At 48.7% G+C, this 22192-nt stretch overlaps 1 long non-coding RNA gene across 1 annotated transcript; it reads left to right on the top strand.

Annotated features, from left to right (window-relative positions):
* Positions 1-21077: 21077 nt before the first annotated feature.
* On the top strand, positions 21078-21807 carry LOC105716641 (uncharacterized). The gene is made up of 3 exons (XR_001107331.2): positions 21078-21161; positions 21301-21390; positions 21620-21807. It is a non-coding gene; the product is annotated as an uncharacterized LOC105716641 (long non-coding RNA).
* Positions 21808-22192: the final 385 nt, after the last annotated feature.

Below are 22192 nucleotides of genomic sequence, written 5' to 3' on the forward strand. Positions count from 1 at the left end.
TGGATGTTTGACCCAAGCATCACCCTGTTCCTCCTCTCCTAAAATACAAGGAACCTCTAAAACCTTATCTGTCTCTATTCCAAAGCCTGCTACCAAATCTGCGTTCCGAGAGAGAGGTTGTCAACCCAGGCACATATCTGATCACCAGAATGAGTCTCCCCTGATGGTGGTGGTGGAAAGATGGTATCTTTGCATAAAAAGAACCTTCTTTCTCCTGTTTGCTCCAAGATACAGGTTTGGCTGAGCACAGCAGCTCATGTTGCTCAGCATCAGGATTTAGTCAGCTAAACTAGTTGCCTGGACAGCTGCCCCCACCTCCCACACTGCTCCCTGAGCAGTGAGCCCAAAGGTTGATGAGTGGAACAGGACAACCCTCCAGAGGGCAGAGACCCCATTCTCAGTCAAGAGGCTGTAAGCACTTTGGGAGGCTGAGGCAGGAGGATGGCTTGAGCCCAGAAGTTTGAGACCCAGCCTCGGCAACATAGCAAGACCCTGTCTCTACAAAAAAACTAAAAATTAACCAGACATAGCAGCAGTCATGTATTGTCCCAGCTGCTTGGGAGACTAAGGCAGAAGGATCGCTTGAGCCCAGGAGATTGAGGCTGCAGTGAGCTGCGACTGCACCACTGCAGTCCAGCCTGGGCAACAGAGTGAGACTCTGTCTCAAAAAAAGAAAAAGAAAAAGCTGTGTATAACGGGAAAGAGCTACTAAATATGTCACTGTAGGGCTGCCCTCAGCCCAGCCACAGGTTGAAAGTCCCCAGCTGAGACTGGGATCCTGAGCTGTTGTGGACCACCAACTTCTCCCAGACCCCCTCAAGCGTATTCCTGAAGCTCTTCTGGGAATACGAAGAAGCAGGGATAAAGAGAACATGAAGTCACTCTCCAGACAGAGGCAGGAGTGAATAAGTAGTTTCAGAAACTGGTGGCTTATGAGCGTTGAAATCTGTAAGCGCAGGAGGAAAGCTTTTAAGGAATACATGTCTCTCAAATGCCACCCGGGTTTTATTTAAATAAGTGATTCCTTCAGAAGGCCAGGGAGGGGGCTCCTGGGGTCCGGGTTGCTTGGGGCCAACTGAAGAGAAGCCTAAGGCGGGAGGCACCATAGAAGGAATCAGTGGGGAGGTGGAATTCCTCAGAGAAGGAACGAGGCACTGGCAGCAGGGCTGGGACAGACTCTGCTGCAGGAAATGAACAGCACAACCCAAACCCTCCAGATGAGGCAGGAACAGACAAAGGACACCGGGGATAAAAAAGTGTAAATTAGTTCAACCACTGTGGAAAACAGTGTGGCGATTCCTCAAGGACCCTATTACTGGGCATATATCCAAAGGATTATAAATCGTTCTACTATAAGGACACATGCACACGAATGTTCATTGCAGCACAGTTTACAATAGCAAAGACCTGGAACCAGCCCAAATGCCCATCGATGATAGACTGGACAGGAAAAATGTGGCACATATACACCATGGAATATTATGCAGCCATTAAAAACGAGGAGTTCACATCCTTCGTAGGGACATGGATGAACCTGGAAAGCATCATTCTCAGCAAACTGACACAAGAACACAAAATCAAACACCACATGTTCTCACTCATAGGTGGGTGTTGAACAAGGAGAACACATGGACACAGGGAGGGGAGCACTATACACGGGGGTCTGTTGTGGGGGAGGGGGGGACAGCGGGGGGGTGGGGAGTTGGGGAGGGATAGCATGGGGAGAAATGCCAGATATAGGTGAAGGGGAGGGAGGCAGCAAATCATACGGCCACGTATGCACCTATGCAACAACCTTGCATGTTTTCACATGTACCCCAAAACCTAAAATGCAATTAAAAAAAAAAAAAAAGTCCCTCCTCGCTGGAAAGCAGTTCCCTCCAGAAGACACTTGCACCCGTGCCCAGAGAAGCACTCCCTGCCTTCAGCATCAGTGTCCCCTGAGCCAGCCAGACCCAGCGCCCACCCTCACCGGGCACCATGCTGAGCAGGCGCGGGCACTTGTTTTGTCATTTCAGGCTCCTGATGACATGAGGGGTGAGGACGGCTATCGTCCGCATTTGTTGGATGTGACCACAGGGCTCACAACGTTAAACAATTTGTCTGAGGTCACGTGTCCAGGGAGTGGCAGCGTGAACCCAGATGTGTTCAGGCATGTCAGGTGCATGCGGCTCCCGGAACCGTGTCTCAGAGGGCCCTGGGCGAGGGGTTGCAAAGCCCACAACGGCTCCTTCCCTCCATGGGGACAAATGAGCAGGTTAACAATCCAGCTCCCCTCCAGAGAGGCTTAAGGGACACCACATCAAGTACTTAGAATGTGTGCAATGACAGCACCTCGTCAGGATGGAAACAGCAGCGCGGAATAACAGCATCTTCTTTACTCTCATATCAGCGCCTCGGTGCAGGCGCAAAAGTTCAGAAGGTTGCGGGGTTGAAGTAGGGAATTCTTTTCCAATAGAATTTCGGAAGCGGTGAGTTCTAGTCCTAATTCTGCCCCAACCTGTTTTCGGGATAAGAGGAGATGAAATTTAAGCTGGACCTTGGAAGATGAGCATGATGGGGGTAGGGCTGATGAAAGCAAGATCTGGAGGTGGGTGGGCCTCTCCATTGAGAGCAAGGGCCTCTGTTAGCCGAGCGAGATGGGCTCTGCCCACAGCACTGTCTGCAATGTTGCTGTCTCCCCTCAAAATTTACCCCCTCCACCCAAGATGTTTAGTCGGTCTCCTGTTGACATAACACCTGTTGTACCACCATGATGCACAACGTCTTTCCATGGCCCCTCCCATCCTCAAGCAAAATTGGAGAGCATCGCATAAAAAGCTGTCACCGTAGACGCGTGGTGACCATTTTACTAAATGCATTGGATGCAGAGGAAGTTGTTCATGTTCACCCGGGAGTCTCTCTTGAGGCCCCCCATATCTGAATGGAGGCTGGGGTGTAATAGACACCCCCAGCATGGAGGGAGATGGGGGCTCACAACCTTCCTGACAGTTACAGTATGATGTCAGACGCCGGGCGCTGCCTTGCGCTTTCAAACAACACACTTGGACTTGTCGACTACACAGACCTAAAAGGAGGAAACTGCTCTCTTATCCTAAGGAACACTGCCCGTCTCCCAGACCTTCCTTCCCAATTTCTGAAAGAATGGTCTTGGTGCCAACTTAAATATTGCATTTGGTTGGGAGAGGAGGAACCGCAAGCCCAGAATGGAAGTCAAATTATTCCACAAATATTGCTTATTTAAATAACATTTAAAAAATACATCATGCTCAGTGGTGAAGAACTACTAAATTATTGAATTCCCTGAAGCATCCTATAAGCTTTAAAGTGGCTCATGAAGCCCTATAAAAGAATATAATAAACAGACAAAAAGGAACACCGGGCTCCATGTCAGAATGGCTGTGCGAGCCGATGCTAAACATCTTCATGTAATCTTTCCACTTAAACCAATGATTAAACAGATTAAACAGATGATTACACAAATAAAGATTAATGAAACAAGTAAAGTAATCAAATCTGTATGGGTATATAAACGAATGATTCCAGACAATATTAGAACAAATTGTCTAAAACTAATAGCGAATGCGTCAGTTCAGCCCCAACAGCTTTTGTTGGGCTCTCACTTGGATGTAATCAAAACATTTGTTTAAACTAAGATGGATACAAGGCACTAAGATGTCAGTTTTTTGAAAGAGAAAAATAAAACAAAAGCAATGTCTTTGGTGAGGAGATTGGCACCACCAATAGGGCTGCATTACTGAGGAGTCTGGGAACGTTGCATTAAGGGATGTGCTGAAATTGAGTATCTCTCTGTCTGTTTTGAAAATAGGCTCTGCCCAAATTATAAATATAAGCAAGCCAAAAGAAGACAGTGATATCTAAACTATTTGAGAATTTGAGAGGGAGAGAAAAACTGTTTAACCACTCCCCCTCACCACCCCCCAGCACTTTAGAAACCCTTTTTAATTATTGGTCATTGATATGCTAATTACAACGCATGCTTACCATTTCTTTCTTTCCTTGAGAAGCAAACTATTCCCTGTATACTCTTGGAAGGAATAAAATGGGATTTCTTAGCAAGAGTACTCTATTCAGAATTTTTTTCATTAATTAAAACTAGTGAATTTTTTTTTTTCCTACTTAGGATAGTGACTTGGTTTCCACCTGCTGACAGATACTGGGGTTTTCATTGCAAATTGTGTCAGTCCTGGCAGAGGAAGTCTGAACCCTTGCTAGGCTTCAGTTGTGGGCCTTGAACCAGCAGCCTCACGTGGGAGCTTATTCGAAATGCAGATTCTCGGGCCCTGCCCCAGCCTGCTGAATCGGGATTTATGTTTTAGCATTTTTCTCAGATAGAGTTGGAAAGGCACTGAACTGTGTCGTTTGGGCGGTGGAAAATTCTCTCAGCGCGTTGGCAAAGAGGTGGAGAGAGAAGGACCATTATCTCTGTTCAAGGTAAGACTCTGAAAGAAATGCTTTGAAAACATTACTTTGGGTCTGCTGCATGTTGCAGCTGGGACCACAGGGCTGGTCACGGATGAAGAGAGCAGCCTCATGCTGTGCCTGTCCCGCTCCTGGGGGCCTGGCTGCTGCTGCTGCTTGCTGCGACAGGGGCTGCAGACTGAGGAGAGGTGTCTTGGTGACACTGTTTGCAAACAACAGAAATCGGACTAGGCTAAGAAAAAGCGTGAGTCGTTTGCTCATTTCTTTTCCGCAAAGATGCAAGGTGCCTCGCAGAACCTACAGGTAACGTGCTGCTTCAGCAAAGTATGATGCCGCGGCGCAGACAGCCCCGTCACTCTCTCATTTTCTCTCTCTCTTTCTCTCTCATTCTTTCCTCTGCCTCTCTCTCAGTCTCTGTTTAATGCTGCACCCTGCAAACCAGCTCACTCTGCCTCTGGATTTTATCACAGCTACCTGCCCAACTATATCCATGGAAGACATATTACTTCCAGCTACCTACGGACTTCATCTCTCAGGCCAAGTTTCAGATTCAAGGTGAGAGACCGCAGGTGGCTTTGTTTAGGTAGTAACCACCCAGTCCAATCAGCTATGGGGGTGAGACCATGTCCAACAGCCATGCCTGTAGGGAACATAGCCCTGTGCATGGCAGGGGGGTGTGTGTGTGTGTGAGAGAGAGAGTGGTGAGACCATGTTGAACAGCCACGCCTGTGGGGAACGTAGCCCTGTGCATGGGAGGAATGTGTGTGTGTGTGAGTGTGAGTGTGTGTGGTATGTGTGTGTGTTCTCAGATAGACAGAAGCACAGTAACTCACCCAGGGTTAGACAGTAGTGACAGCAAGATGTGACCCCAGAGACAACACTGTGGGCCTCAGCCTCCTCTGCATCCTCCTCAGTAGTCTTCCTGGGGTCCTGTATGAGCTAAATGAGCCCCACCGTCACTCCCCTTGCCCCCTCTCCACGCCATCACCTCCCTTTCAGCACCAGACTCTGGTCTTCAGTGCTCATGGGCTGTCCCCTCACTGTTCAGAAAATACCGTACCTATTGGGGTTCCTTAGTGTCTTGAAATGTGCTGACAAAGGCTGAAATGCAAGCATCCTCAGACCCCAGTCTCTGAAGGGGGTTTGCACCGTAGGGTAAGGTAGTCTGTGTGATGCTGTGGACGGCAGCGTGCGGCCACACCATCCCTCTGGGGTAGCTTGTGGGTATCTCACGGGGGCCTCCAGGAAGCAACACGTGCTCTGGAGGGTGGAAATGCAGTTATTTGGGGAGATATTTGAGAGAGGAGATATTTAGGAGTGGAATAGCTTTTTTGGAATTCCCTAATCATTCCCAAATCAGGGGATTGAGAGACGGAGAGATCAAGAAAGAGGAGAGAAATTGATTAAAACTCAGGGAGCCTGTTAACAATACAGACCCCTGGGACCTACCTGGTGGTCCTGAATCAGACTCTCTGGAGGTAGAATTTGGGGATGTCATTACTAAGCTTCCTTTGGCACCACTCCCCCACCACCCTTCACCAGTCAAGTCAAGTGACTGACTTGGCCTAGCCGGGTGAGCACCTGGGAACCACTAGACTGGTCAGATGGGGACCCAGGGGGTCAGGAGAGGTCCCTTGTTCTTTGGTCAAACAGCAAGTTGGTTTTGGGCTTGAGACTGAAGTCTGGGTCTCTCAACTCACATTCTAGTATGTTCCCAAAGCAGGGCAAGGCTCAAAGATCGGGGAGGGGGAAGCCAACCGAGAAAAACAGACACACTTCTTTAGAAAGGAACAAAAATATTCAGAAGTCAGAAAGGCTTTAGTGCGCACAGCTGCTGGCACCAGGCTAAGGACTCCACTTGTTACTGACCCAGGCCCTATGGCAAGGGAAAGGACCAGAGACCTTGCAGTCAAAGGGGCCTGGGTCCAAGCTTTGGTTCTGCTCTTTGTGTGATCTAAGAACAAGTTCCTAAATGTCTCAATGTCTCAGTTCCTGTATGAACATCAGTCCCCTCAAGAGCAGAGCCCAAGAAACAGGCTTGCCTATAGGTCATTTACCTTGGAAAGGATCCAGAAGGAAGAACAAGCCAGGGGAACATGAGAGGTGGGAATGTCATCCAAGGATGCGTTATTGAGTAAGCCACTGCTGCCATCACCTTCTGAGCCACCCTAGGGAATACAGCACAGAAACGTCCATGCGGGGAGGAACGGAGAAAACATTCCTCCCTGGCTTCTGCTCCTCACTGCTTAGGGGCAGCTCCACAGCTCTCTCCACTGCCCATGGGGTCCCTGAGCCATGTGATACTTGGGCATCAGAGAAGCTCCGGGATGGGAACTGAAAGCCCCCAGAATAGAGGGTAAAACCTACTCGGAACTGGTCTTCACATTGGCTGGAGCAAGAGGTGGGACCAAGATTTTCATAAGGTGTCTGATAGAGTTCCCTGTATGGTTCTTATGGGATAAGAGCAGAGTAACAGCCCAGAATCCGGGCTGCAAGTGACAGAAACCAGTTCTGGTTATCATAAGCAGAAAGGACCCTCAGAATCAACAGGGAACTGAAGAGCAAGGCTTGGAAAATGCAGAAAACGAACTTAGCTTCAGACAGCCAAGTGGCACAGTGAGCAGGCCCACTGCTGGGAGGCTCTGTCATGAGTCCACTCTAATGGTTTCTTTACCTTTGATGATTTGCTCATGATTCAGAGTCCAGGTAAGAGTGTCTGAACTATAGGAAGCAGACCAGTCGTCCTCACCGGAAATACTCCCAAAAGGCTAGGGAGGAAGCATCTTGCCCCATTTGCTTTCCAAGATGGAACACAGGGCTTTACCTCCTACTGAGACTCATCCCTAGGAGAGGACTTAGGTTTTGGCAGCCCAAAAAATGAAAAAGATTACTATGTCATACATACTGCATGTGAAATGTGCCCAGTAGAAAGGCTGATGCTTGGTAGTTGCTCAGGAAAACTCAAGGATGCTGAGTGACTCACAGCGCATGATGAAGTCATCTTTCTGACTTTCTCTACAGCTTTCTGAACCCCGTTCTGGTCCCATGCCTCACACTGTGATGGACCAGTGGGTTTCTGTAAGGAACCACAGGCCCTCATTAAAGCCAAACCAGAGCCCACCAGGGAAGCTTCCTGGTGAGAAGAGGCCGCTGTGCTGACAGGTTCCGGCTGTTCTCCCTCAGCTCTGCCTCCCTGCAGGATTAACTGATTTCTGCTATCCAGAGAGATCTTCAGGTCTCTTTCGGAATGCTTTGCTCCTTTCAGGCCCTGGTGAGTTTAAGGATTTATGTTTGTGTTAGTGAGGGAGGTGCCGCCTCACACCATCAGGGAACCGTTAAGGACTGGAAAGGATTCTACAGAGAGTCTCCCCATTGACTGGATGGGGACTCTGAGTCCAGAGAAGGTTGTCCAAGATCACATAGCTTGTGAACATCAGGGCAGGAACAAGGGACTCAGTTACAAAGTCCCTCAACTCTTCCCTCTGGATTGGTCAGTTCTCCACACACACCCACCCCCTCACCTCCCCCCACCCACAACAGAATGCTTTAACCCAATCACATCTTTAGAAATTGCCTTTCAAAAGAGGCTCTTTGGACAGAGTACCAAGGCCAGCCTTCTCTCGCTTCCCCGCTCACTCCTGAGCCACTCCTGAGCCATTCCCTTTGTGTGCAAAGGTTGGCAGTGATGGTGTTTTGAGTGGTTTCCATGACAAAGAGCCAATCAAAGACCAGAAGATCAGCAAACGTGCTAAGACAAGGAAATTTCAGCAGAACCATGACACCGTGTCCTCTTAGACCTGGAAAGAATTTTGGCGAATTCCAAAATTAAGCATGAAGCCTTATTTTGCCAAAGAAGAAACAAAACCCATAGATGAAAAGTGACTTTCCCAAGGTCGCACAGCTAATCGGTGGCAGATCCAGGCCTAGAGTTAAATTCCATTTTCCAAGCGTGATGTTTCTTCCATCACATTATGCTGGAGAATGCTTCCCCATCCCAAATGGCTTATCCGTTGAGTCATCTCTGGCAAAGTCCTTTGGCAAACTTTCACCCTTCCTTTGTCCTCAAAAGCAACATCTTTCCACACCACTTTGCAATCATCCATTTGCTGTCCTAAAATTACTGCAGCCTCATTTGCTTATTTTAGCTACAATGGGTCTGCAATTTACACTCAGCTTGTGTGAGTTGCCCAAAAGCCAGAATCAATCCCCAGGCAAGCCTGTCTTTGAGTGGAGACCATGAAATGCAGACCAGTTATGACCAAAATATATATACATATATATATCAAGGAGGAAAGGATTTAGCAAGCTTCTGCCCTTTCCACATTCCCTGGGTCACTAAAAAAGCTACTTCCATTAAGAATTCTCACTCGTCTGTAACCCAAGAAATAAATCAGGCGCTCAACTGAACCACACTCCCAGGGTGGCTCCCCATCGTGCATCAGGGAGTTGGTACTGCGGGCACCAATATTTATAGATCAGGTCAAGCAATGGCACATTAAGCACGTTCTAAGCAACAGAGGTCTTTGCATGCTCGATACCAACAGGGAAGGAATGAAAGAAACGGAGCACTGGAGACCTGCAGAACGTTCCAAGCTGCCTTCGAGTACCTGGAGGGCACTGTGAGAGGTAGATAGGAACTCCCAGGGGCTTCTTAATACCCCTTTAATGACCCAATAGTTCCAGGTCTTTAAGGTGGTTGTCTGAATTGTGGGTGTTTAAGCAAACAGCATGCTTTTCAGCTTCAATCCGTCTGTATTCCTGGCCTGCCTGGCACAGTAGCTGGCACACATCAGGTACCCAGGAACTGTCTGCTGAAGGAATTAATGAATCCCTTTACAAAATAAAGTGATCCAGTCTTGGTCATAGTTCTACCCAGTGAGGGCACACTCACTAACAGTTCAGCAAGTCACTTTCCAGAGGGTGCCCTGTGGCTCCTGCCTTCAAGGGGCAGGCAGTCTGGCAGAGGAAACAGGTAACACACACATGGTATGTTGATATTTTTAATTTTTAATGTGCTTCATCTTTTGCTTTCTTGGAGGGTGACTGTGGTCCATCCCAGGGAACTGTCTGCCTGGAGAGAGATTAGACTTTGTTTCCAAAGGGATGCAGAAAGAAAGATGGAGGCAACATTCAGTTATTGACACACAAAATAGGATTATGTGTGGGAGGACTAGTCTAGTGGTAAACTCAGCTATTGTCTCAGAAAGGATATGTAAAATTCCTTTACCTTCTCCACTAGCATGCTAACCACCGAGACCAGGGAAGAGTTCACACTCTTCCTGATCAGTGGGCAAAACATGGGCCCCATTAGCCATTAAGGCTCAAGCAATCTGGTCAAGCAATGACACATTAAAGCTTAATCAAGAGTTAGAGGTGGAAAGAGGGAGGATATGATGGGTGTGAACCCCTCACTCTGCCCTCTCATAGGGATGACTGCAGCAAGGGCTGGTAAGTCCCTCAGCAAAATTAGTGGTGGACTGCAGGCCAGAGGGCTGGACACAGGACTGGCTCACCTCAGCAGGTCTGCATCCATGGGAGTTGAGAAGAGGCGGAGTCAGCCTAAAGGTGCCACTGCACCATGGCCAAGCCAAGGGAGACCCATCACAGTCTTCCCCCGCCTCAGGCTTTGGCAGGGAATGCCCCCAGAGCAAACAACACCCAGGTGGACAAGGCAGGGGAGGACAGGACACCCCATCCAGGGGCTTAGACCCATCCCCCACACTGTCACCATATGGGTTTGTAAGCCCCTCTTCCCACGTATGTGGACCCCCACCTTAGCAAGTGCAGCAGTTTAGTGTTTTTGCTCCAATAAGCAAACATTTTTCTAGTGGAGTTGTTTAAAATTATTAGAGCCAACTACATTCAGTCATATTAAAAAATTTAAATTGATTTTTTTCCCTGCTCACCAGTATTGAGAGGAAGATCTGGTTAGTTATGGAAAAATACCAACCAGTTATATTTTCTCTGCATATACAAGTATATGTATCTCCTGTGCAGGGCAGCATGTGGTGATGGCCAAATGAATGGAAGGATAGGAGGCCGGCAGAAGCCCAGAGCAGGACCAGGCGAGGAGAGAGTGGGCGTTTCTCGTTCCTGTCTGACGGGCTTCACTTTCTCACTTCTTCCACTCATCTGCTCTTCCCTGGAGGACACACCTCCCGCAGACCAGGTGGTCAGGGTGAGGTTATCCTTCCCAGCAAGGCTCAGGCAGGTGACCACCCCCCTCCACTGACCAGTCTGAGAGGTGGCAACTATGGGAATGTAATGATTGGTTCTGGGAGGCTGCGTGAGCCAAGTGGGACTGCTCGTGTTTCCTCTAAAAACCGAGATGCTGGGTACTTCTTCCTTTTGACTTTCAAGCCGTAAGGAATCAGGCGTCAGGCTACCAGGGGCCACACTCCTTACCCCAGCATGAAGAAGGATGCTGACTCACAAGGGGAAGCCAAGAAAAGAGATGACTGGAGAGAGACAAAATCTCAGTGGCATAATTTGTTCCCTGGGTCCATCTGTGCCTCAGGTTAACCTTAGACTCCACAGTTAAATGAATCACTAGTTTCCGTTTTTTTTTCTCAACCTAGTTTGAGTTGAGGTTTTTATCATCACCACCAAAGACAGCCTTACTCATATAGAGATACCAGGAAGCTTCTGGAACAGATGTGTCTCAAGCTAAACCTTGGAAGTTGAGAAGTGCAATGGACTGAATGTTTGCATCCCCTCAGAATTCATATGCTGACATTCTAACTGCTCCTGTGATGGGATTAGGAGGTGGGGCTTTGGGAGGTGATTGGGTCATGAGAGTGGAGCCCTTATAAATTTGATTATGGCTGAGCGCAGGTGGCTCATGCCTGTAATCCCAGCAAGTTGGGAGGTCAAGGCAGGAGGATCTCTTCAGTCCAGGAATTTGAGACCAGCCTGGACAATGTAGTGAGATCCCTTCTCTACAAAAAAAAAAAAAAAAAAAATTAAAAATTAGCCAGATATGCTGGCTAATGTGTGCCTGTAGTCCTAGCTACTTGAGAGGCTGAGGCAGAGGGATCACTTGAGCCAGAAGAGTTTGAGGCTGCAGTGAGCTATAATCACACTACTGCACTCCAGCCTGACTGACAGAGTGAGACCTATCTCTTAAAAAAAAAAAAGACACAGAAAGATGAACTTTCTCCACCACATGAAGACACAGCAAGAAAGTGGCCCTATGTAAACCAGGAAGAGGGCTCTCACAGAGAACCCAGCCATGCTGGCACCCTGACCTCAGACTTTCAACCTCCAGAGCTGTGAGAAAATAAGTTGTTGCTGTTTAAGCTACCCAGTCTATGGTATTCCATTACAGAAGCCCAAAGCGATGAGGACAGACACTTCTGTGTGCATTGTTTAGGTTAGGTAACAGGAATGGACAACACAGAAAATGGACGAGAATGAACGCCGATATGGAAGGTGATATGTGGGATCTGGGCAAAGCACAGGAGTGCAGAGAGAAGTGGAACCCAAGGTCCAAAGTCAGGCTAGGCCCAATTTACAGAGACTCTGAATAGCAAAGAGAGGAAGGTCCTCTGTTTTCCTATGGGCAGTGGAGATTCACAAAAGCTGTTTGAGCAGAATGTGGCAATACGGAAACATTACTCTGACCTTGAAGCCAGAGATCTTATGCAAAGGAAGCTACAGCTTCCAGGTGGCCATTCCCCACGCATTTCTTCACATCGGTGTCTATACCCACAGTTAGAATGGGCACGCTACGAAGGACCTTAAAAATCACTGGGTCCAACTTCTATTTTGCCGAAGAGGAAACTGAGGCCCAGAGAGGGCGCATGACTTGTCTAAGATTACTAAGCAAGCCAATGGCAAAGCCTAGACTAGAGTTCATGTCCACATGTGCCTAGACTGTAAAAGAAACATCAGAATCTTTTACCAGCTTTTCTCATAGGTCGAGTGGGAGGCTGAACACCTGTATTTATTTTCTACTGATGCAAAACAAGTTAGAATAAACTCAGTGGCTTCAAATGGCACCTGCCTACCAGCTCACGACTCTGTAGGTCAGAAGTCGGCAAGCATTGCTCTTCCCCGATCAGGTAACGACACACCTGAGACCAACGTGTGACCAGGCTGAGTTCTCAACTGGAGGCACTGGGAGAAATCCACTTTCAAGCTCATTCTTGTTATCGGTAAAACTCATTTCCTCATGGTTGTAGGACTGAGGTCCCTGTTTTCTCAGGGGCTATTCTCAGCTTTCATAGGCCACCCAAATTTGTTGCCACATGGACTCCTCCATTTTCAAGCTGGAAATGGTGTATGGAATCGTTCCCATACTTCAAGTTTCTAACTTTCTCTTCTGTAATCAGCTGAAGAAAACTCTGTGCTTTCAAAGGACCCTTGAGATTAGGTCAGTCTCACTCAATAATCTCCCCATTTTTAAGTCAACTGTTTAGGGACCTTAATTACGTCTGCAAAATCCCTTCACAGCAGTACCAAGATTGGGGTTTGACAAAGAAGAGAAGGTGTGTGTGCACCAGGGTAACCTTGGAGATCGTCTCAGAATTCTGCTTCCCACAGCACCACACTACCATCCCCCGACATGGGCCACTAATCGGGGAGCCTGACAGCTAATTTTATTAGAAGTGTTATGTGTGTTGGGTGCTATATAACCACACAGAAGACAAGCCCATCACCTCAAATAATGAAGCAGAACTCAAGGGTCGAAGCAAGGGCCCCTAGGCTGAGGGCAGCTATCTGAGCTAAGCAGCCCACAGCTGTAACTGTCTGCATTGGGCATCTGTGTTTGTTTGGGGGATTCTCCTCATGATTGACAGCACTATCTGTGACTCACATAAGTGTGCTTGTGAGATTCAGCAAGGTCACTAGCACTTCCTTGGTCGCTCCTTCAGTTGCATTCCCTGGATTTGTGACGTCCTACCATTAGCTGGCCTGGTTCATCTCCACTCCTCTCCTATAACTGACTCATGGCCCTGAAGGAATCTGCACCATCCTCCCCTCTCCTGGTCCAGCCTCCCCTGGTCACTGTGCAGCCTGGAAGAGCCATCAGAGTGATGATGACCCATGCTTTCTGCTGAGTGACCACACTGCAGCAGCATGGGACCCAACACCTCCCGGGTCACTGGCCTGGATCATCTGGATTCATCCAATCCAGCCCAGCCAAGCACCCTTATGTCAGCAAGTTTACCCATGAGCCACGTGATCAGTAGTCAATGAGTGCTCAGCACTTAGCTTGTGTAATCAATTCCTTTACAAAGAGTTCCATGAGACTGAGGGGAAAAAAATTACCCAAATACAGAAATCCAGAGGGAAACAAAGTAGAAAGAAGAACACATTGTTATTCTAATTCCAGCCCCTGACTTCCCTCCTCCCTACAAGGAGAGCTTGCCCTTGGGAGAGACCCGCTTTCTCACCACCCCGGGACAGGTCTGGAAGGTCAACACCCCCAGCAGGCCCCCCCAGCAGGAACCACTCAGTCTGGGAGAAGCAGCAACCGCCACACTATCTTGTGCTCCAAGAGAGGGCTGACTCTGATTCTCCCAGGCTCCAGCAGGTCGGCTCAGCTCCGAGCAGTTTGTTTTTTGAAAGTCTCATAAATTTCCAAGAAACTTCTCCAGACAACTGTCACGAGGCTGCACCTGCCAAACAAACACAAACAGAGCTCTCCTCCACCAGATTAGTTACTTAATTAAGAAGAGAAAGAGACAAGGCACATAATGTGGAGATAATTACCCATCTTGCCAAGTCTCCAAGTGTAGCGTGGCGCACGCGAGCAAATTGCAGCACCGCCGCTAATGCATATTCATCCAAAGTTGTAACTGCTGTGAACATTTTCCACACAGACAGCAATATGTTCAACCAACAATCTGAGCTCCTTCTCAGATTCCAGCTTCTTCCCACACCCTTACCCTGCCTTCCCAGGCTCTCTCCCTGTCTTTCTGTGAAGGAATTTGCTAAACAAAGCAAATAGCAAACCAGTTACGAGTGAATGTGACCAAAATCCATTCCAGGTGACACTGTTGGGAACAATCAATTCTGGACCCAAAAATGAGGTGCTTGAGCTTTTTCCCTAACCTGTTTACTCATTCAATTTAATTTCATGTAATTGAATTACAAGGATTTATTGAGCATTTACTGTGTTAGGCCCAGCGCCAACCAGCATTAAGACACAAAGATTAGTGTAATGAGGTTTCATCCCAATAGGCTCACAATCTGTGGATAGAGGAGCTCTCCTCCGTGGGATAAGGTGGGTGGGTATGATTTTAATCCTCTTTGACAAATGAAGAAACAAAGCCAAGGAGGTTAAGTAAACTGCCAAAACAACAGAGTAACTAAATGGGTGATTGGGCCTTGATCCTAGACTATCTGACTCCAAGTTCTATGTACAAGGCAGACAAGGGGAAATTCTGCCTTGGAGACAGAGGAGAATAGAAGAAAAAACAGAGCCTGGAAAAGCACAGGAGATGTGGGCTCTGCCACCTTAGACAAGTCACTGAACTGTGAAGGTTTTCAATTTTCTCATTAATAAGATGTAGATGGTGAGAGATAAGAAATAGAAGTGCTGACAAGATTAAATAAAATCAGATTCCCAGTACTGATACCTAGGATGGTGCCTGGCACTTGGTAGATGCTTAACAGATAGTCGTGTGTTTCCCTTGGCCGAAATAGAAGGGCACAGCAGGCACAATGGGAGACCGGGGAAGGAGTGATCTAGGATAATGGGTGAGGCTGGGGGACCTTATGCCGGAAATGTGATTTGAGTAGGTCTTGATGTGGGAGAAAGATCGAAGCAGACAGAAATAGAAGCAAGGGCATTTTGGGTGCTGGCTATAGCATGAAGGAGAGACACACATCCAGGAGAAAGCAGCAATGCTGTGGCCAGAATCTGGGATTCTGAGGATGAAAAGGGAGATCAGGCTGGAAGATTAGAGCAGTCCTGATTAGAAGAACAATCCAGGACATTTGAACTGTAGTTTGGAAAGTAGAGCTTAGGTCACCCTGTTAACAAGCAGACAGTCAGTCCTTTAGAGAAGAAGGACCATGAGGAATCCCACACACCCAGAGACACAGGAATGATTTGATTACTCCTAAACCATGCTCAAGTGGTGCGGGGGGGATGTTGACAACATTGTCAATTTGGTTTCAAAACACACTTGGCCATCTTTCTCAGGTGTCCTACTTCTCTCTGTATAGCCTGCCTTGCCCTGGGTCAGCCAAGAGAGCCAATCAGAAACCATGTTAAATTTCCTTAGAAAGATGAATACATTGGCTCACTCTAAAGAAACTCAGAATTGCCTTTCCCATGTAAAGTTAGGCCCTGAGGACATCCAGGGATATTTAGGAAAAGCCTACCTACCTGGTAATCATCGACTTTCCTGATCCAACCTTAAACAATCAGGGCATTTCTATTTCTGCTTCTTCTAGCAGGAGTAACAAATACATTTCAACTAAGATGCCAACTCCAATTGATTGGATTTGCCTGGGGCACAAAGCAGTGAAACACTGTGAGGATACTTCCGGTTCAGAGAGAACATGCACCTTTATTGCTTAGTAGTGTCTGTCAAGGGCATGGAATGGAGTGGCTGCACAGCTATTTGCCATCCTTGGCAATTCCTGGGTCTCTGGCTAGTTTAAGCCTACATCAGGTCTTGGATTATTTTTCCCCAGTTTCTGAAGGAGTGGAGATCAGAAAAAGAACAAAAGAACAACAGTAGCTACCCCACTGGTTGAACTCTCATGGTGTTAGAATGAAAGGAAAGTAGCTTTGTTTTCAAATTGCTCTTTTAGGGCTAAGAATGAGGATCAGCCTATTGTAGCGGCTCTCAGCCTCCACTGTGCATCAGAATAGACTGGGGAGCTTTAGACTCGGTTACCCTACAGATAACTGGTTTCAGTTGATCTGGGGCAGGGGAAGCCATCAGCGTTTCTTTAAATTAATTAAATAATTTATTTATTTTGAGACAGAGTTTTGCTCTTGTCGCCCACGCTGGAGTCCAGTGGCGAGATCTCAGCTCACTGCAACCTCAGCCTCCCAGATTCGAGTGATTCTCCTGCCTCAACCTCCCGAGTAGCTGGAATTGCAGGCGCCTGCAACCATGCTCGGCTAATTTTTGTATATTTAGTAGAGACAAGTTTCACCACATTGGCTGTCTGGTCTCGAACTCCTGACCTCAGGTGATCTGCCCGCCTTGGCCTCCCAAAGTGCTGGGATTACAGGCGTGAGCCACTGCGCCCGGCCACATCAGTGCTATTTAAAACCTCCTAGGTGGCTCTGATGTGCAGCCAAGGTTGAGGGTCTTTGTGTCTACTTAAGCTCAACTGAAGAAGCAACACCCACCTCATGACTTAGGTCCCACCGTGAGGCTCCTGTTCCTCATTTGAAGGAAAGACCATCTGAAGGCTCTGGCGTTGGGCCTGCAGGTGCATAAAGCTCAGCTGATGATAGATACAAGGTGATGAGAGTTGGGAGAGGGAGAGTGCATTCTGCTGGTATTGTCAGGGAAGGCCCCACAGAAGCAGGCCTGAGCTGGGCCTTAGGAAGATGGGCAGAATTTGGATAGACAGAGTGACTTGCACAGAAGGCAGGGCATCATAAGATGTGGGCAGAGGCTGGAGGCTGGCTGGAGAAGAGGCCCTAGAGAAGAGTGATGAGAGAGTATACCAGGGACCGAACCCACGTAGCCACAGAGAACTTGCTGAGAATCGAGGTCACAAACCTGGGGCCAGCTCCTGCCAGGGATGAGCTCTCCCTAGATTTATCTTTCTGCCACTCCTCCTTCTGGGAGCCCCACATCTAGCCAGCTGCTAGCCCCAGGTACCCAATTGTCCTTCTGACCACACTCTTTCTATAAGTTTCATTCCAAAAATGAACTTCAGGGCGAGACTTTACCTGGTCTGCCCTTGAGAGTTCGCTAGGGCCTCCCTCCCTCCCGACAGAACACTGGGCTTCCTTCAGCAGTGTCTCCCGTGCCTGAGCCCCAGGGTCCCCTCCCTGCCAGTGTGTATGCCTGAGGCCATCAAGAGCCTGTTGTTTCAACTTGAAGCCTGTCCACATTGTTTCTCTTATCCACCCTGTCTTCCATCTGTCGTCAGGGGAACACTCAGCTTTCCCCAAGGTGTAAATCCTGAGAGATTCGAATAGGGAAGATGGGAAGATGATTTGCTAGGCTGGCTTGGTCCGTATATTCTCCAGCACATAGATGGCAAATGCTGGAGTGGGGTCTCACTAGGTGGGGTCCTCCTACTGCCAGCATTAGCGTTACCAGAAAGGCTTGTTAAATGCAGACTCCTGGGCCCCCACCCCCGACTTCCTGAATAGAGGGTGGGCCTCAGGACTGCCTGTAACCTGGTAAAACAGGCATCTAGAGATCAGGAAAAAAATTCATCCCAGGCTTTGTTGGCATATAGAGTATGTTCTGGAGGGCTGTGGCCTTTTCTCTGACTTGACCACGTCTGAGTGTTTTAACAGTGTGTCTTCCTCACTTGCCATCCGTTGGGATGTGTGTGTATGACACAGAGCTGGAGAGGCAGAGGCACTAAGAGTAAATAACACAGAAACCCAGCCTTGCGCTGTGGAATGTTTTCTCTGGGCCCCATAAGCCACTTCCTATTTCCTTGCAAATCACTTGGAGCTCTCACGGTGAAAAGGGTGTTTAAAAGTTGTTAAAGACAAATCAGCATTTAATTAAATCTCCATTCCTGATAGAAAGAATAGCAGCGGTCAGAATCATTTTGTGCCGAGATCGAACACTCACAGCTCTGCCTGTTACCTGGAGAAGCTCAGAACCATTCCCCACTGTCAAGTGGACCAAAGGCTGTCTCTCTTTCCGCTTATGTTTCTGTTAATCACTGACACTCAATTAGCCCTGTAACATATTTGAAAGTGCTTTGAAAATTGTCAAGTCCTATTCAAACATGGGGGATAATTATTACAGGGACCTGTTCTCTGCACTGACCCTCCTCAAGCGTCTACTCCAGGCCGTGTGCTCTGCCGTACATCAGCCTGTGTAATTACCGGGGGAGGCCCCGTATTCTCATCCCTGTTTTACAGAACCAGGGAGACAGAGACGTAAATGACGTGCCCAGGGTCACGCAGGCAGTGAGAAGCGGGGTTCTGTGTGCTTCTAGAGAAAACAACCCTCTTTCCACTTTGCGTTCTTCAGTGCAGCCTTTTCTGTCTTTCAGCAAAGCCAGGATTCTCTCCCCTGGTCAGTGACATCCCGCCTGACCTTCATTGTGTCCAAAGAGGCAGTGACATTTTCAAAGCAACTCATTTTAATTTCTTCTGATTAAAAATGCCTGCTGGCATATATGCTGTGGAGACCATTAAGGGGAGGAAAGCGATGGTGTGAAAAGCAGCAAACCGGTCACAGACAGCTATCAGGTCACTCAGCCGGGGGACGTAGGCACGGATGCCAATGTTACAGGGATTGGGAGCCTGCCTCCTTCCGCCACATGTTAGCTGGATGTCCGAGGTACGAGGGTCCTCTGGGGCAGGGGGAGAGATGGAAGACTCACCCAGGAACTTGTCTTTGAATAGCTTCTGTCTGTGCAGAATCTAGATTTCAGGCCTTCCTTTACAATATGGTTAGTGAAGAAGGCTTGTGGGTTTAAAAGCAGAGGATTATTGGGAGGAGGGTGGTAACCTCTTAGTGATAATGGCGGTGGTGGAGGAGAGCAAAGCTGGGTGGTCCTGGAGGCTCATGCCTGAGCTGACACCCAGCAGGTAGACAGCTCCAGGATAAACAAGCAGACTCCAGGCTCTGCACACTGGAGGGACCCACTTTGCCATGAGACCTCGTCTTCACCAGGAAGCTCCCAGCTCCTGACTGCCATCAGCAGTCCCTAGGCCTTATCATTTATTCAGGAAGTCAGGTGGGGCCCAGGAATCTGCATTTAATAAGCCTCTCCAGAAATGCCAATGCTGGGGGTAGGAGGACCTCAGTTTGTGAGACCCCACTCCAGTCTTTGTCATACAGGTGTTGACGAAGTTCTAGCGATCTACAATGACTCCGTCACCTCTGTATGCTCTGTCATCAGACCTCATTGACGAGATGTTCCTTGGCCCCTTTCTCACAAGGAGGTAAAGCATTGCAAAGGTGAGAGTTTTCAAGGGCACATCCAGTGTGGTGAGCGTGGCGCTCTGAGAGATCATTCCAGCTCCAGGGTTGGGTGTGCCTTGCTATGTCTCTGCTTAAAGGTTGTACTCTGGGACACCCTATCTTACTGTATACATAAGCATGCTTTCTTTGCAAGGCAAACATGATAGTAATTGTACTTTTGTAAAGTGGAGTGAGCAAACAATATGCAAAAATCATGAGACTCTGTCTCTGCACGGGGGCTGGTTCCAATGGCCGGGTTGACTGCTGCTACAGGAAATGCTTTAGAAAAGGTTTTGTGGTTGTCCCCAGCCAACTGCCAGGGACATGGAGCTGAAGGCCTTACTTCTCCCATCGGCATCCTAAAGGGCACCCGGAAACACGGGGACACTGCGGTGAGGCTTCTGACCAGGAGAACATCCTGGCTTTGCTGAGGGCTCCGGATGGATGAGGAAATTCAGGTCCGGCCATGGTGATGGGCGGTTCCCTTCTCTCTGTGTCAGAAACAGGCCCTGACCCCCTACTCAAGCAGAGCTGTGTCTGCTTCCTTCAGTGTTGCCCTGGGATGCCTGAGAAGTCACTGAGCCCAGCGCCCATCTTCCTCCCTCTCCTGCCTCATCTAGGACCTTCTTCTTAGGGAGGTGGGGCTCATTCCCTCAGCAGTGGCTGCAAGTGCCAGGCATGGTGCTGGGTGCTCTGCATAGGTCTTGTTTAATCCTTAGAACAGTTCTAGTGATCTACGCTGACTGCGCCACCTCTGTGGGCTCTCTAACTCAGACCTCATTGAAATTCTTGCCTCCACCACTTGCAGTCAGCAGTGTGCTCTTGAGAAGGTCTCCTAACTCCTGAGCCTCCAGTTTTGCATCTGTGAAATGGAGCCGTTCAATGCACTGACCTCACTGTGTCACTGCGAGGACTAACAGAGATGCTGCCAGTTAAAGAACCGGGCACAGTTCCCAGCGTTTGATCAAAACATTGGCACTATTATTATTCTTATGAGCTATGATTACTGTGTATTTGGGGGGTTTGGGATGACTTGCCCCAAGTCACACAGCTGATAAACAGCAGAGTTAGATTTGAACTCAGCTCTGACTAGTCCCAGAGCTCTCCTACTGGAACACCTTAGGGCAGCAGGTCTCAAGATGTGGCCCCTGGACCGGCAGTACCAGCATCACTGGAAATGCAAGCTCTCGAGCCCCTCCCCCAGACGTCCTGAATCAGAAACACCGGGGTAGGTTCAGCAGTCCACATGCCCCCAGGGGATTGATGCTGATCCAGCGTGAGGATCCCTGATATAGGGAGGTTCAATAGGACACTCACACGCCTCCCGACCACCCCTGCTCCCACCCCCAGATAAAATTTCAGACCTTTTGAAAGCCTCTCAGGCGTTTTCTTCTAATCTACGTTAGAAACGTGGTTAGTCTTTCCTTTCCTGGGTCTCACTGTCTCAGCTTGGAGCCCATCGCCCCCTTCCTCATGGTGAAGAAATATCATGTGAAGAAATATCAGGCAAAGGAAGTCTATGAGAGCTGAGCGGATGAGGCACAAAGCAGCAATTAGAATCAGGGAGGAAGTTAGCAGCAACAGGAGGACGGTTATTTTGAGTGCATTTTTAAAACACAACAACAACATAAGGTGAGTCGTATCTTTATAAATTCATACAATTTCCCTCCCACACCTCCTTTCCCTCTCTACCTGCCTTGGTTCCCAGTCCCAGGAAGGGCCACTGGACGGCGCAAACAGACTGTCAGCTGCACCCACTGCATTTCTCCAGCCCCTGCAACCCGGTATCACGAGGAAGGGGGTTGGGGTCCAAACTGCCACTGTGAGACCCAGAAAAGGAAAGACCAACCCCTTTTCCAAGGTAGGTTGGGAGAAAAAGCCTGCGAGGCCTGAACATGCTTGTCAATGGAGGGAGTATGGGATCCCCCTGGCCAGGACTAGAGGGTGGCGGGCAAGTGCGGGGGGCACAACATTTCAGGAGACCCTTGCCTGGCCGTGCAAGTGAACACCTTCTAAAACTTTGCACCCCAGCCCCCACCCTACGTGAAGGTCAGCCTGTAACTTGACGTTAAAATTTTGGTTCCCCCCAGAGAAGTCACCTGAGTCAGAACCACCGTTTCATTCCATGATTTGAAGGAGACACCTGCACAATAGCCAGGTGACAGCCCAGAAACCTCCGCTAACACCTGCTAGCCAGTGGTCCCTCTGTGTGGAGTGAGCCTCCCTCCCCTCACCACGGCACGATCCATGCTGCTGGTACAGTGCCCGGGGGACTCCCGCCCAGCCCTCCCAGCTGCCAGGAGGCGGTGCCTGCCCGTGCCAGCTGCCAGGCTGGCCTCTCTGTGCTCCAGAGCCACACAGCTCTGAACAGCGGCAGCAGGTGGGAGCCCCACCGGGAAAGGCAATGAAACTCACAGCCATAAACGAGTTTATTATTGTTTTTAACTGGGGAAATAAATGTCTCAAGCACTAATAAAACATTGTGTTTTCTGCTTTTATGTCTTGAAGCCCCGGTTTCTCCCAGCACCTTGGCTGCTGGAGCCGGGTTGGCCCTAGGTATCTAGGGCAGGGTCTGGTAACTGGATTCCCTGGTGACCTCTTCTCCCATCAGCTCTAGCTCAGGCCCTCCTGGCTCCCTTAATAGGTGTCAGGAGAGAATAGCA

This window comes from Aotus nancymaae, unplaced genomic scaffold (assembly GCF_030222135.1).
Source record: "Aotus nancymaae isolate 86718 unplaced genomic scaffold, 86718_ANA_hifiasm-v0.15.2.pri h1tg000003l, whole genome shotgun sequence".
Lineage (NCBI taxonomy): Eukaryota > Metazoa > Chordata > Mammalia > Primates > Aotidae > Aotus > Aotus nancymaae.